Consider the following 16,854-nt stretch of genomic DNA (forward strand, 5'->3'; position numbering starts at 1 on the left):
GAGGGTACACTCGGGCACACTGTTCTTTCTAGTTTCTCTTCCTCTTTTCTTGAAGCTTTTATTGTTTATATAAGAAATATTTATTTTAATGTTGTTACTATTCTTGAAATATTTTATTTTTCCTTGTATCCTTTCCTCACTGGGCTATTTTCCCTGTTGGGGCTCCTGGGCTTATAGCATCCTGCTTTTCCAACAAGGGATGTAGCTTGACATTTAATAATAATAATAATAATAATAATAATAATAATAATAATAATAATAATAATAATAATAACAATAATAATAGCATTAGGCTTTACCAAAAAGAATTAAAAAAAAGATGGATTAATCCATAATCAACTGTAATTTTTAAGATAAAAAAACTACGTGGTCGAAAAAAAACTTATCCAAGTTTAAGTCGACAGAAACTGGTTATCATAAAATATAGATCCTGAACCTGTTATCTATCATACCATACAAGATTAAGCCTACAAAAACTGGTTATAAAAAATCTAAATCCTGAACCTGTTATCTATCATACCATACAAGATTAAGCCTACATAAACTAGTTATAAAAAATCTAAATCCTGAACATGTTATCTATCATACCATACAACATTAAGCCTACATAAACTGGTTATAAAAAATCTAAATCCTGAACATGTTATCTACCACACCATACAAGATTAAGCCTACAGAAACTGTTTATAAAAAAATAAATCTTGAACCTAGACAGGATTGAAATATTAACCCAGGTAACTGAAGATACTATCCCTATTGTTTTAACTATACAAACGCATCCAAAGATAATAATTAAACACAAACGCCCTGTGAGGAATACGAACCAAATTCCTCATGTCTTCAATCTCATAAATCATTTCAATCACTATGACTAGTAGAACATTTGACAACGGGTCAAAGGTGGAATGATAGAGGCCGTTTTGATTGAACAAACAATAGTATGAATATATCCCAATGATTCAGGTCGTGTCTGTTAGTTATAGACTAGGATTTTGTCCCTTTTGATTTCTTTGTTTATTTCCTTTCTGTCGTAGGAAGAATCAGTCAGACCTGAAATATAATGCAACTGTTTACTTTATTTGTGTTTCAACAAAAGTTTTCATAATGCACAGAGTATTCACACACAAATATGTATATATATATATATATATATATATATATATATATATATATATATATATATATATATATATATATATATGTATATATATATATATATATATATATATATATATATATATATATATATATATTGGATAGAAATTTATTTCTATTTAAGCTCGATATTGCCTTGATTTTCTTCAGTGTATATATATGTATATATATATAAATATATATATATATATATATATATATATATATATATATATATATATATATATATATATATATATATATATATATATATATATGTATATATTTATATATACATATATATATATATATATATATATATATATATATATATATATATATATATATATATATAGATAGATAGATAGATATATACATATACATATTCTTTATAGTGGTGTTTATGCATTGTTAGCTTGCATGTATATTCCAAAAAAGAATCTGAAAAAATAAAAATCTCAGAAAAGTAGTTCATATAATTTCCTCTTTTTTATCCTAAAGCCAGCTCAGTTAAGAATACATTTAATATATCTTTTATTCTATCTTTGCATATCGGTATTCAAAATAAAGACACGATTGAATAAGGAGTAAATAAGAAAAAGAAATTGTTTCCACATTCAAATATTCCCGCCAAATGTATTGTTCCGCATCCGGGTGTGTCATTACACTGCCAGTTGTGGTTAAAGGAGGACGAAGTCAGGAATTACTCTCCTTTTCCCGGACATTTTCTGGTAATTAAAAGTTCAGGAATACCTCTCCTTGTTCCTGAAATTTTTAGTTATTAAACGTTCCACGTGTTTCCAAAGGTTGGTACCGTTAATCCATATACCAGATCAGGTATATCAAAGTGACTTTAGAGTTATTTCCATATATAAATGGGTAGATGAGTATTTTGCAGCATTGATAGGCCTATTTAGTATTGAGTCAGCAGTCATAGGCCAAGAAATTTTACCTATGGCATAATCATAATTTCGTAGGTCTCCATATACCAGATCAGGTATATTGAAGTGTCTTAAGAGTTATTTCCATATACAAATTGGTATATAAGTATTTTACAACATTTATAGGCATAGGCCTACTTAGTATTGAGTCAGCAGTCATAGGCCAAGAAATTTTACCAATGGCATAACCATAATTTCGTAGGTCTAAATTCTATGTACTGCGCAAGTCCATGTTTAATGTATAATTAATATTAGTTTTAATCGGCTATAAAACTTTGAAACCATTTAACCTACATGTCTCGGGTTTAGAGGATTATTAAAAGTTTTTTTCCTGTTTATATGAAATTATATTCTTATCTCGAATTATGAAACGAAATTGTAACATATAATTATGAAGTATTTTGACAATCTCAAGTAAATGCGAAGTATCTATTACAGAAAAATATCGACACGTTATGTCTACATTGTTTTTATTACATTTGTCATAGATCATTATTAAACTCAAAGAGCGTAGACTAAATAATATTGATTGACATCTTTAACTTTTATCATGTGGGGCTCAACTAATTGGAGTATCTTGTCAACAACCAATTAAACTGTGGGGAATATTTCGGTAGTCTCTCACCCAGCCATTTTTTTTTTTAATGAAAAAAAATCCTAATTAATTTCCTTGTTCTTTTATTGTGTTAAGGTGTTCATTTTCTCATTTTCTTGTGGTTTTATTGTGTTAAGGTGTTAATTTTTTCATTTTCTTGTGGTTTTATTGTGTTTTGGTGTTCATTTTCTTTTTTTACTGTGTTCTTATGTTATATGCAAAAAAATTTCGTTTTCTGATTACCACCACCTAACCTAATGGAGGAACCCCAGGTGGGAATCTTGACTTTGGGTGGGATAAAATGAAAGCTAAAGAATTATATAAGTTAATAAAGCAGAAACCAACAAAACAATAAAACTAACAAAAAAGTTTTTCATGCAAAAATAAGAGGGTGAAACACCTACTAACTGCCGTACTTCTCTCTCAAGCACCGTTCTCTCAAGTTCCATTTTCTTGTGAATACAGACCTCATAGTCTTCAACAGAGTCTGATTTTTAAATGGAAGCAAAAGTAAGAACACCAGCTAACCAAAACTTCCCTACCTAACCTGAAAGCCGTATCCTTACCTAACCTGAAAGCCGTATCCTTACCTTCCAGGTTGTATGACGCCCTTTTCGATAGCCGTATTTTTAGCTTAGGCTGAGACTTTCTGATGTCTTACTTTAATAGTTGGGGTCTGAGTAATCTGACTCAGATCGAAAAACTGGGGCAATGGTTTATGTTCAAGAGAGCACTTCTCACAAAACTACCCTTGTAATCGCTCACAGAGAAAATGCTCAGGACACCCTTCTATTTTGGTCTTTCTAACAGTGTTCATCATACGGTACCACAAAATCTCTCTGCATAACTGAGTGTATTTACCTGTGCTCATACGTCAAAGTAACATTATGTACTGGTTTTTGTTCTACCACTTAATTTCACGATTCTTGTGTTCTGGCAAGTGGACCAAGTTTCACTACACACATTAGCCCCGTGTGCTAGTATTTTTATGATAATTATCTATTTTCAATATTAAACATAGCCGGTGATTATATAAGCTGCAGCTCTGCTGCCCGACAGAAAAACTCTATGTTCAAAATACGCCAGCGATCGCTATGCAGGTAGGGGGTGTACATCAACAGCGCCATCTGTCGAGCAGGTACTTAGTACTCCATGTAAACACAGAACCAATTTTCCCTCTGTCGTGCCACCGGCAAGACCTACTAAATTCGCTGTTGCTTACTGGATTGGTTTTCACAGATTTTGGTGAAGTACACATTTCTAGTTATTAGCTTTCGCTTTGCAGAGGTTATCTTCAATACATCCTTGCATTCTTTTATTGATTTTGGATTATTTGTTGACGACTTTGGATAGATTTTGAATTCCCCTTTGACTAATTCAAGATGGCTGACCCTTCTCAAGTCCCTAAATACAGAAAGTGTAGTGCTATGGACTGTTCAAGGCGTCTTCCGAAGGCCTCTATCGATCCGCACACTGTTTGTTCCAATTGTCGGGATAAAACCTGTCAATTGGAAGATCGATGTGAGGAATGCGTTGGGCTTTCGGAATTCGATTTTCTCGAATTCCTGAAATATTCACGTAGGCTAGAGAGAGATAGAGTCAGGAGAAGTTCATCTCACTCCGTTGATATTTCCTCTCCTCATGCCCCACAACCTATTCCTTCCCCTGTAGTGGTTGCTCCTGATCCCCCTTCTAGCACTCAACAACCTTCGATGGCAGATATGATGCGTGCCATCCAGGCTCTGGGTGAGAGAGTCGAGTCATTGGCGAGTGACCGTAACCAACTCATGGCAGACGTCAAGGAGTTGAAGTGTAAGAGTGCAGTGGGTAGTGACAAAGTGAGTGGTAGTGTTGTGGAAAGTGTTAGTGTTGCGCTTGAGGGTGCGTCTGTTCGTGCTTGTCGTCCTCCCAGTCCGGGACCTCTTGCAAGCTCCCAAGCCCAGGGGAGAAGCAATGTCGTACGACCAAAGGGTTCGACAGGCTTTAATCAGCGGACAGACGTTCCCTCCGTGGTTTCGGACGTATCTTACCAAGATCGCCCCACCCGCAAGAAGACGAGAGAGCCCATTTATTCCTCGTCTGCGGAAGATGTTTCTCGGAAGAAACAATGGACCAAGGTCTCACGGCCTCTTAAACGCAAGTCGGTCCCTTCCGCGCAAGTCCAACGGCCCAGTTGTAGCCACTGGGTCAGTTCGGACTCGCTGCAGTCTTCCGATGACTGCACACCTCCTAAGAGAGGCAAAGCGGTACCGCAACAGGCAGTAACACCGTCTGTTGTCGCACCTGCTACTGTAGACCCTAAGTGGTCTTTGCTGCAGACCATGCAGACGCAGTTAACGTCATTCATGCAGGACTTTCGTGTGGAGAAGGTTGACGCTGCACCACCCGTTAGCCTACAACCACCCACGGTTGTGCGTCCAGTGGACGCTGAGGCTACCTTCTCCCGCACTCCAGCTGTGAGAGTCCCGCCACCCATGCGTTCCAGTGTACCCTGCCAGCCGCATGTTGACGTTCAGCGACGCACGGAACCTTCCGTTGACGTTCGCGAGTTACAACAACAACCTAAGTTGTTTTGTTTTGACGCGGTGCGTCAACCTCCGCAACCCAGTGTGGTTACCACTACTCGCCCACAGCAGACTAGACAGTCAGGAGTAGACGCTTTGCGCCCCCGCGCTGCTATGGTTGTTGCCAGCTCACAGACTGGGCAACAGTTCCATGACGTTGCGTCCAGTGCAGTCACGCATGCACCCGTGCTGCCGGACTCAGCTGACCAGCCAATTCCTACTCCTTTGCCGCTTCCTCCTCAGTATTCAGACGATGGACTCTCTGATGATGACGACGCTGCACACTTTGACATCGACGAACCCAAGACCACGCCTCCCTCCTTGGACTTTAGGAAAGTTCTTGCACTGTTCAGGAAGATGTATCCTGATTAGTTTGTTTCTGCAGCCCCACGCTCTCCTCCATCTGAGTTCGCTTTAGGCACGCAGTCATTCGCGCCGGCCTTTACGAAGCTCGTCCTCGCCCGCTCGTCTAAGAGAGCTTTAAGAGTGTTGGGAGAATGGATGCAGTCCAAAAAGCACCTTGGGAAGACAGCATTCTTGTTTCCCCCTGCGAAACTCTCTTCCAGATCGAGCGTCTGGTATGCCACGGGAGAAGTTCTCGGCTTGGGAGTTCCTGCCTCTGCCCAGGGCGACTTCTCAAGTCTAGTAGACTCTCCCCGCAGGCTAGCCATGAGACCCTCCAAGATTTGTTGGACTCCTTCAGACTTAGACCATCTGATGAAAGGAGTGTTCAGAGCCTTCGAGGTTTTTAACTTTTTGGATTGGTGTTTGGGAGCGTTGAGCAGGAAGACCTCCCCTTCTGACAAGGAAACTTCCATGCTCATTATATCCTGCATGGACAAGGCCATACGGGACGGTTCCAGTGAGCTTGCGGCTTCGTTCGTTTCCGGGGTCCTCAAGAAACGGGAAAACCTTTGCTCCTTCTTGTCAGCTGGAGTAACACAATGTCAGAGATCGGAACTTATGTTTGCTCCTCTCTCAAAGTGCCTTTTCCCAGAGGAGTTGATCAAGGAGATTGCTGCCTCCTTGATTCAAAAAGACACGCATGACCTGGTTGCGTCATCTGCCCGCAAAGCCACCCCTTTGCCTACCGTGTCTAGACCCAGGATGGACACTCCAGCGTCCAGATTTATTCCGCCCTTTCGTGGCAGAGCCTCCAGCCGAGGAGGTGCTCGTGCCGAAGGGAGACGTGGGATTAAGAAGAAAGGTACCAAGTCCTTTAAAGGCAGAGTCTGACTGCCACCTTCTTCAGACAGCAGTGGGAGCCAGACTCAAGAACTTCTGGCAGTCCTGGGAGAACAGGGGCGCAGATGCACAATCTGTGAAGTTGCTCAGAGAAGGGTACAAGATCCCGTTTGTACGCAAACCCCCTCTAGCAACGTCTCCCATCGACCTCTCTCCCAGGTACAGAGAGGAGGACAAGAGACTAGCTTTGAAGCAAGAGGTGTCTCTCTTACTAGAAAAGGGAGCGGTAGTCAAAGTCCGGGACCATCAATCCCCGGGCTTCTACAACCGTCTCTTCTTAGTGGTAAAGAAGACAGGAGGGTGGAGACCGGTGCTAGACGTCAGTGCTCTGAATGTCTTTGTCACAAGCAGACGTTCGCCATGGAGACGACAAAGTCTGTTCTAGCAGCGGTCAGGAAGGAAGACTGGATGGTCTCTTTAGACCTCAAGGACGCTTACTTTCACGTCCCCATCCACCCAGATTCCCAACCTTTTCTAAGGTTCGTTTACGGGAAGGTTGTCTACCAATTTCAAGCCCTGTGCTTTGGCCTAAGCACGGCGCCTCTTGTCTTTACGAAACTGATGAGGAATATTGCCAAATTCCTGCATTTAGCGGACATCAGAGCCTCCCTCTATTTGGACGACTGGCTTCTAAGAGCTTCTTCCAGTCATCGCTGTCTTGAGAATCTAAAGTGGACTCTAGATCTGACCAAGGAATTGGGTCTCCTGGTCAATATGGAAAAGTCCCAACTGGTCCCATCCCAAACTATAGTGTACTTAGGGATGGAGATTCACAGTCAAGCTTTTCGGGCTTTTCCGTCGGCCCCCAGAACAAGTCAAGCCCAACAATGCATCCAGAACATGCTAAAGAAGGACCGATGTTCAGTCAGACAGTGGATGAGTCTGATAGGGACGCTTTCATCCCTGGACCAGTTCATTGCGTTAGGGAGACTGCACCTCCGTCCCCTTCAATTTCACCTAGCTGTTCACTGGAGAAAGGACAAGACGCTAGAAGCGGTCTCGATCCCCATTTCCGAGAAGATGAAGTCATCACTGACTTGGTGGAAGGACAACATCTACCTCAGAGAGGGTCTGCCCCTAGCTGTTCAGACCCCCAACCACGTTCTCTTCTCGGACGCATCGGACACGGGCTGGGGTGCGACATTAGACGGTCGGGAATGCTCGGGAACTTGGAACTCGAATCAAAGAACGTTACATATCAACTGCAAGGAGCTACTGGCAGTTCATCTGGCCTTGAAAAGCTTCAAGTCCCTCCTTCTAGGCAAGGTGGTGGAGGTGAACTCAGACAACACCACGGCCTTGGCGTACATCTCCAAGCAAGGAGGGACCCATTCTATGATGTTGTACGAGATCGCAAGGGACCTCCTCACCTGGTCAAGAGATATAAACCTTTCTCTAGTAACGAGGTTCATTCAAGGCAACATGAATGTCATGGCGGACTGCCTCAGTCAGAAGGGTCAAATCATCCCAACAGAATGGACCCTACACAAGAATGTGTGCAAGAGACTATGGGCCACATGGGGCCAACCTACCATAGATCTCTTTGCAACCTCGATGACCAAGAGGCTCCCAATTTATTGCTCGCCAATCCCGGACCCAGCAGCAGTTCATATAGATGCTTTTCTACTGGATTGGTCCCATCTAGACCTTTATGCATTCCCCCCGTTCAAGATTGTCAACAAGGTACTGCAGAAGTTCGCCTCTCACGAAGGGACAAGGTTGACGTTAGTTGCTCCCCTCTGGCCCGCGAGAGAATGGTTCACCGAGGTACTTCAATGGCTGGTGGACGTTCCCAGAACTCTTCCTCTAAGAGTGGACCTTCTACGTCAGCCACACGTAAAGAAGGTACACCCAAGCCTCCACGCTCTTCGTCTGACTGCCTTCAGACTATCGAAAGACTCTCGAGAGCTAGAGGCTTTTCGAAGGAGGCAGCCAGGGCGATTGCTAGAGCTAGGAGGACATCCACTCTTAGAGTCTACCAGTCGAAGTGGGAAGTCTTCCGAAGCTGGTGCAAGTCGGTATCAGTATCCTCAACCAGTACCTCTGTAACCCAAATAGCTGACTTCCTATTATACCTGAGGAAGGAAAGATCTCTTTCAGCTCCCACGATCAAAGGTTACAGAAGCATGTTGGCAGCAGTCTTCCGTCACAGAGGCTTAGATCTTTCTCACAACAAAGATCTACAGGACCTCCTTAAGTCTTTTGAGACCTCGAAGGAGCGTCGTTTGGCTACACCAGGTTGGAATTTAGACGTGGTACTAAGATTCCTTATGTCAGAAAGGTTCGAGCCACTACAATCAGCCTCCTTTAAAGATCTCACTTTAAAGACACTTTTCCTCGTTTGCTTAGCAACAGCTAAAAGAGTCAGTGAGATACACGCCTTCAGCAGGAACATCGGATTTTCATCTGAAACGGCTACATGTTCTTTACAGCTTGGTTTTCTAGCCAAAAACGAACTACCTTCTCGTCCTTGGCCGAAATCGTTCGATATTCCAAGCCTTTCTAATTTGGTTGGAAATGAACTAGAAAGAGTCTTATGCCCTGTTAGAGCTCTTAAGTTCTATTTAAGACGAACTAAACCTTTACGAGGACAGTCAGAAGCTTTATGGTGTGCTATTAAGAAACCTTCTTTACCTATGTCAAAGAATGCAGTTTCCTATTATATCAGACTGTTGATACGAGAAGCTCATTCCCATCTGAATGAGGAAGACCATGCTTTGCTGAAGGTAAGGACACATGAAGTTAGAGCTGTCGCAACTTCAGTGGCCTTTAAACAAAATAGATCTCTGCAGAGTATAATGGACGCAACCTATTGGAGAAGCAAGTCAGTGTTCGCGTCTTTTTATCTTAAAGATGTCCAGTCTCTTTACGAGAACTGCTACACCCTGGGACCATTCGTAGCAGCGAGTGCAGTAGTGGGTGAGGGCTCAACCACTACATTCCCCTAATTCCATAACCTTTTTAATCTTTCTCTTGAAATGTTTTTATTGTTGTTTTTTGGGTTGTCCGGAAGGCTAAGAAGCCTTTCGCATTCTGGTTGATTTGGCGGGTGGTCAAATTCTTTTCTTGAGAAGCGCCTAGATTAGAGGTTTTGATGAGGTCCTTTAGTATGGGTTGCAACCCTTGATACTTCAGCTCCTAGGAGTCGCTCAGCATCCTAAGAGGATCGCGAGGCTCAGTAAGGAAGACGTACTTAAAAAGCAGAGTAATTGTTCAAGTCGACTTCCTTACCAGGTACTTATTTATTTTATGTTTGTTATTTTGAATAACTGCTAAAATGAAATACAAAATACTTAGCTCATGATAATGTAAACAAGTAATGCTGGTCTCTACCCACCCCCCTGGGTGTGAATCAGCTTATATAATCACCGGCTAAGTTTAATATTGAAAAATGTTATTTTTATTAATAAAATAAATTTTTGAATATACTTACCCGGTGATTATATATTAAAGGACCCTCCCTTCCTCCCCAATAGAGACCCAGTGGACCGAGGAGAAAATTGGTTCTGTGTTTACATGGAGTACTAAGTACCTGCTCGACAGATGGCGCTGTTGATGTACACCCCCTACCTGCATAGCGATCGCTGGCGTATTTTGAGCGTAGAGTTTTTCTGTCGGGCAGCAGAGCTGCAGCTTATATAATCACCGGGTAAGTATATTCAAAAAATTATTTTATTAATAAAAATAACATATTAATCGCATAGTTTCGTCTGGGTTTTGTTCGGCCATGGGTTGCGACGCTCTCATTCTAACATAGTTTCACTGCTCCTGTGTTCTGGCAAGCAGACCATGTTTTGCTATGCATGTCAGGTCCATGTGCTAGTATTTTGGTGATAATTTAATTATCTAATTATTCATATAGTTCTAAATGATTTTTCCTCGGCCATGGCTCGCTACGCTCGCATTTTAACATAATTTCACTGCTCTCCTGTTCTGGTAAGCGGACCATGTTTTGCTACGCGCCTTAGCCCTGTGGGCTAGTATTTTGGTGTTAATTTAATTACCTAATTAATCACATAGTTCCAAGTTGTTTATGTGTGGACTTAGCTTGTTAAGCTCAAGGTTTAACAAAGGTGTTAGTTCAAAGGGGGTTTTTAGTTTCGCGCCTCACCCTATGATCAAACATAGACTTGGCTTCCATTTCCTATTGTCAGAATAAATTTATCAAATACGTTTCTACCGTAACTGTCATTATTAACATTATGAATAAAGCGAGTGCTTTAAATAAATTGTAAATTCCAACACCTATAACAAATAACTAAGAACTTTAGAATATAAAAAGTTGGGCCTGTATTCTCTTCAAACAAGTAACATAGTACCGAAGCATCATCTATCAGTGTTTTTTTTCTGGAGTGCTGGGGGAACATAGGCTCCTGCAATATGCTCTGATAACAGATCAAAACTGGAATTTTTTTACTAAAATCTGTAACTTCATTAATAGAGATTGTTGCCAGTAGTATACTGTATTTGAAATTGTATATTGAATTTGCAATGATCTATTCGATTAAGCCAGTTTTTGTCCTAACTAGTATTGCACCATTCGATAGTTGAACCATTGATAATAGTTTACAACACCACGCTCTCCATTTACTCCAAAATAATGCAATCCTGCAGTTTTTATCTTCTTGCTCAGTAATTAGGTGGTTATTTAAATACTGGGAAAGCAAAAATTAGCAAGATATGTTGAGGAAGGGGTTATATTGAGAAAATAACTCGGTTTCCTCACTAAATGACTCGGAACTGACATGTCAACACAGTCAACCAAACAGAATTCGCGATGCCAGCGTACATAAACAGAAGTCTGTGATGCCAGCATACATAAACAGAAGTCTGTGATGCCAGCGTACATTTGATATACTGTATATTCAAAATATGCTTAGTTAAAAATGGATTAATTACTCAAAAGTGTGTATAAAATATGCAATTTACAAATAGTGACACTTTTGAGTAATCACTCAATTTTTGATTAAGTATATTTTGAATATACAGTATATCAAATGTACGCTGGCATCACGAGCTTCTGTTTATGTATGCTGGCATCACGAATCCTGTTTCGTTGACTTTGTTGACATGTCAGTTCCAAGTCGTTTGGTGAAGAAATCGAGCTATTTTTTTTTATAACCTCTTCCCCCTTCCTCAACATATCTTGCTAATTATTGCTTTCCCAGAATTTAAATAACCACCTAATTACTGTGCAAAAAGATGAAAACTGCAGGATTGCATTATTTTGGAGTAAATGGAGAGCGTGGTGTTGTAAACTATTACCGAACCATTTTTTATGGAAGCACTCCATAATTATGTATAAATTTCAAACATTTTTCATTGTTAGTTAAAAAATAGTCTAATGGCTTCGTCTGGGGTATATTTACATCTGTCGCAATGGGTAGCCATAATTGAATGGGACCCGGTCACTTTGCCCCGTCACTTTGTACCATAGTCAGCTCATACCATTATCATCTGGTGCCCAAATAACCAGATAGTCCAGGCTGTCGTGAAGCGTATAGTTGGTTGGGTCACTGAATTTTTGTCTGGCAAAATACTTTCTCATTTGGCTGAGTTGCATACCGCAGCATGTACCGCTTGCCAGAACCGAGGAGCAAAGTGAGCCACAGCGGAGTAAAGACTTGTTAGTGAATAATTAGTGTTCATTAACAACATACTCATATATATAATTGTGGTAATGTGTATATTTTTGTGATTTTTCTTTTATTTTCCTGTCAAGTATTGACTCAATGTTGATAATGCTAATGCGCATCAACTAACAAACTATAGAATCTAATATAAAAAGGCCACATATTTGAACAGTATTACATGCAATACATTAAATTTCACAGGGTATAGCAGGCATGCAAATATAGATATTCTGAAATATATTTTTAGTTGAATGCATTTACTTACGGTTTCTAAAGGATTCAGATAACAAATGAACTTCCTTTATCTAGAAGATCCCTTCTAAAACTAACCTTACTAAGGGAAAACGGTGGGAAACCAAGTTTTTTGACAGGTGAACACAGAAAAAAGTATTATGCAAAGGGTAATGACAAAGTATTCTAGAGGTGTTTCACTTGGTGTGTTGTCCCTTAACTAATAAAGTAAATAATGATTTCTGCATTATAGTAGTGACACTTTTAATAACCACCAAAAAATTGTTGAATAAACATTATATGGCCCACTGTAACGTAGAATTATGAGGGCCTAATGTTATATCATGTGATCATACATTAATCTACTTTTTGTCCTATCTATAAGATAAATATTAAGAACAAACTGGAACGTCAATTGGATTATTAACGGGGTAGCTATGGTAGTAAAAATGGGTTGGTAAGGATGACCCATGTACATGCCTGACTGGGTCATGCTACTTTTTTCTGTTTACTTGGTTAGAAATGTGTAGCTACTAGGTCGTCTTATTTTTCACCATCACTGTTGGCGCTTGCTCCTACTATGGTTTGTTATAATCGTTTCTTTTTGCAGATTAGACTTTCACTTTTGATCAGTGGAAGTGCCCTGAAAGGTAGGCTTTAACAAAGGAAAAGTTACTTTAATTGGAATCTTAATTTGTTGTGTTCCTATGTTAGGTTAACTGAAGCATGAGCCCACTGTAACAAATGCTTCTGGTATAGCAGAGGCAAGTAACCAGTACCTTTTGGGATCAAGCACCTGCACTTTTCTATGTGGAGCTCTGGATGATTAGTCGCTTTATTTTCGACATACATCCTATTAGTCCACCACAGCTCTAGGCCATATGCAGTTTTAGCCGAAAGGAGTTTAGGGACCAGAAACCTTTTGGGTGAAGGGACAGAATGATTTTTATACCATTTATATATACAAAGAAATAAGGAAATCTTGAACAGAGTATTTAAAAGATTGACTTCAAAATTACATTAAACAAAATAGAATGTTGAAAGCAATAAAATAATTACTTTAAAATTGATAATACAGTAATGTTTTTTGAGAGAGCGTCGTGTAAGCTATTTTTAGGAAGGTGAATGTTTTGTAGTTATATCTGATAACTGTAGCTGTGGGAAAGCAGTTTGGGCATCCTGCTGACTCCTTGTTCTTGATGGACACCATTGATGTTTGCTGTGTCCCTCACTAGTATGGCTGTTTGATGATAACGAATCTTAGTGTCGTCATCGGCCTGTGAGACACTTAAAATTCTTCCCTCCTCTATCTCTTGTTTTCTGGAGCCTCCATTACTACTTCCAAGGTGAGTATAACAAAGATGTTAACGAAGTCCAGGAAGTTTAACCGGTAGGAGTTATGTTCACATAACTCTTACCATTTTTCTCACTGAGAGAGTGCTGTACCAGCCTCCTGTGAGTGATGATAGTTCTCTTACGGGAAGAAACATCAACAAGCATGTATAAGAGATACTGGAATAACCAGAATAAGTGATCTTTGAGGGTCTTACCTATTGCTAGTGCTCAGATTTGTATCAGTAGTGGTGCTAGGTCCCTACCTGCTAGATCCCCATGTCCCATGTTCCCGCGCATTGGATTCCTACGAGCTAGATCTCCAACTTCAAGATGAATCAGATCTTGAAGAGAGAAAACTGATATGTTGCAATCTCCCTGACCTTTTAACAATCGTGTACACTTTTTAATATTATGAAAAATCTGTTGTTTGTTACTTTCTTAGACCATGCATTTTTCACTTGATATGTTTAACACTTCAAAAATTGTGGTTTAATTTTATATATTCACTGTAATAGCTGTATATTTAGCTGCTCCAGGTAATTAATTATTTATTTAGTTTAGGTACTTATTCAGGCAACATCACATACGTCATTAAATGCTTAATATTACTGATGGGTTTATATAAAAACTTATCTTATAATCGCCCTGATATCAATAGAGAAATATGTGAAAGATATTCTTCCTCCTCACTAAGAGGAAGATAGTAAAAGACTAAGTCCTTATCCTATGATGATATTTTTATTAATTCCTTGGGTTGTGGAATAGATAGCTTAACCTCAGCCACTGTTTATCAAATTACCAGGTACAGTATATAATTTGTAGCTTAGATTCATACAAAGGAACACTAAATTCTAGGAGCTTCCAATAGTTAGTCATGTCAACTCTTTCCCAAGATTTGGCGATATAAACACTAAACAATAATTCACATGTTAGTTGATGTAAAATAAAAAGGTCGGTCAAGGGAAAAGGCAGGATAGGGTAATCAATGGTGGATAAAGGCTGGAGTATATAATTAATGTATAAACTTGAATAGATTTTTCATTGACTTAAGGTAACATTGGTTAATCATTGGCACAAGACAAGTTTTGTGTTTATTAATGTTAAAGACTTGACCCTGGTAAAACCAGGCTATCAGTGTTAATGTTAAAAACGTGACTTGGGTGAAACCAGGTTGTCAGTTTAATAGTGATGGATACGGTAGTCCATAGAAGAGGTATAGACTACTGAGTAAGACAAAAACAATAAAGTTGAAAAAGCTCTTCATTGGACTAATCAAGATCAGGTTAGTAAGTCAGAGAGAGAGAGAGAGTGTGTTAAGTTGTTCCATAGTTCAAGGCAAGATAAGTAAGATAGTGAAGATGGGTAGGATGAGTTGGTTCATTAATTGAAGGTTAACAAGAAAATACAATTAAAATAAATTATATTTGTTTGGATGGTTGGAGTTAGTTCATGGAAGACCCATACAGTATATAATGAATATTTATGTTATTTCAATTATACAAATGATACATTTGATTGATAAATTTAGGAATTGCAGGTTGGTTTTTCTTTTTTCATTAGTGAAAACTCTCAATAATTATTCATTTCACAGCACTATACTCTTGTATACTAAGTAATACTCTACAACTGAAACTGATACCGTGTCAGTAAAGCCCTCTTTTTGCTCAGAATTTATACATAGGTTTTTTTATAGATATTCTAAGTAATGTAGAATATTTTATTCAATGAATTGTGTTTTATAGAGTATCCCTTGAAAAAAAAAATTAAGGATTAGAGGAGCTCTTGTTAAGTAGATTACCAGAGGTCAGTCATTCGATTATTGTAGTGAATTATATCCTTGTTAGGATTTAGGAGAATGGGAGGTAATACTTTTCGACTTTTACAAGTTATATTTTCCATTGTAATATTTATTATAAATATCATGGACATGTCTAGTTTGTTTTTGCCAATATTCAAAATTTGATATATCTGAATATTTTATATTCTGTATAGTTTATCATGCAGGATATTTTATTAAAAGTATGGTCATGATATTGAGGTGCAAAGTAAAATATTCTAATAAGGTTGATATATCTATAATTAACATCTTTCATTTATTTTTCAGACTACAATCATCTCCAGAGAAGAAAGTTACTTACGGTATCCTGCACTAAAACAAGAAATTAAACAGCAAATATGCATATATAATAAGACATTCCTAATGACATCTAGATGAAGATCGACAGTGAATAATCTGGGATTTGGACACAGAAAATCCAGAATGTTTTGGATTTCAAAAGGAGCACGGATGCAACATCCAATCTAAGCGAACAGTCTCTTAACATGAAACTTTTCCAGAGTATTAAAATGCACTTGTTAGAAATATCTTGAAACGCTCAATTAACCAGAGTTATTGAGATGGTCACTCCATTTATATCCCATAGGTTTAACTGAAGAGCAAAATAGATTTTCACAGCAATATTATTATTAGATTATTTAGATTATTTCAAGTTTATTTAAATGTGTTTATTCTTGGAAATCACAAATCTAATTTTTCTAAAGATACTAACTTTTCCAGTCTAGTACCAAGTATTTTATTCACTCATTACAAATTCAGTGCATATAAAGCTATTTTTAGTGTTTAATTTTGTGCAATTTTACATTAAAGATTTCTTAACTATCATTTCATATTAAAACAGCACAATCATTCGTTTAGTTACCTGAAAACTAGTATGCAAATACGAATATACTGAATGATATGGTTTTCTATTACCTCTTGAAATAATCAGCAGGAATTATTATAGGTAGCCTAATGTTAAATGGATTGAAATTGTATGATGTATTATTGTATATATTTTTGAAAATTGAGGAAATTGAACTTTAAAAACTAATGAAGACCAACAAATGTAAAGTTGAAAAAGGAATTCTTCCTTAGAAATTTGCTGTTTATGTTTTCAAGTTTCATGAACTAGATGTTAAATCAAATGTCAGTTTTCTCTATACCTCTTAATTGTGTTAAGTACTGTAAACAAGTCATCTAAATATGTGACAAGGGAAATTGAAGATAATTTTTCGGCTATTTCTTCAAAAATTATTCAACAGTTTGTATATTAAGATACATTAATTTCATGTGAACATAACCTTCAGCTAATTATTTTAAATGAAACTCCATTTCATCTCTGTCTTTCTAGAGACTC

The 16,854-nt window shown here is 38.5% G+C and overlaps 1 long non-coding RNA gene across 1 annotated transcript; it reads left to right on the top strand.

The window, feature by feature from the left end:
• The first annotated feature begins 1,815 nt into the window (after positions 1-1,815).
• Positions 1,816-15,902, top strand: LOC137639100 (uncharacterized). The gene is made up of 2 exons (XR_011044226.1): positions 1,816-1,940; positions 15,783-15,902. It is a non-coding gene; the product is annotated as an uncharacterized lncRNA (long non-coding RNA).
• Positions 15,903-16,854: the final 952 nt, after the last annotated feature.

Source organism: Palaemon carinicauda, chromosome 4 (genome assembly GCF_036898095.1).
Source record: "Palaemon carinicauda isolate YSFRI2023 chromosome 4, ASM3689809v2, whole genome shotgun sequence".
Taxonomy (NCBI): Eukaryota; Metazoa; Arthropoda; class Malacostraca; order Decapoda; family Palaemonidae; genus Palaemon; species Palaemon carinicauda.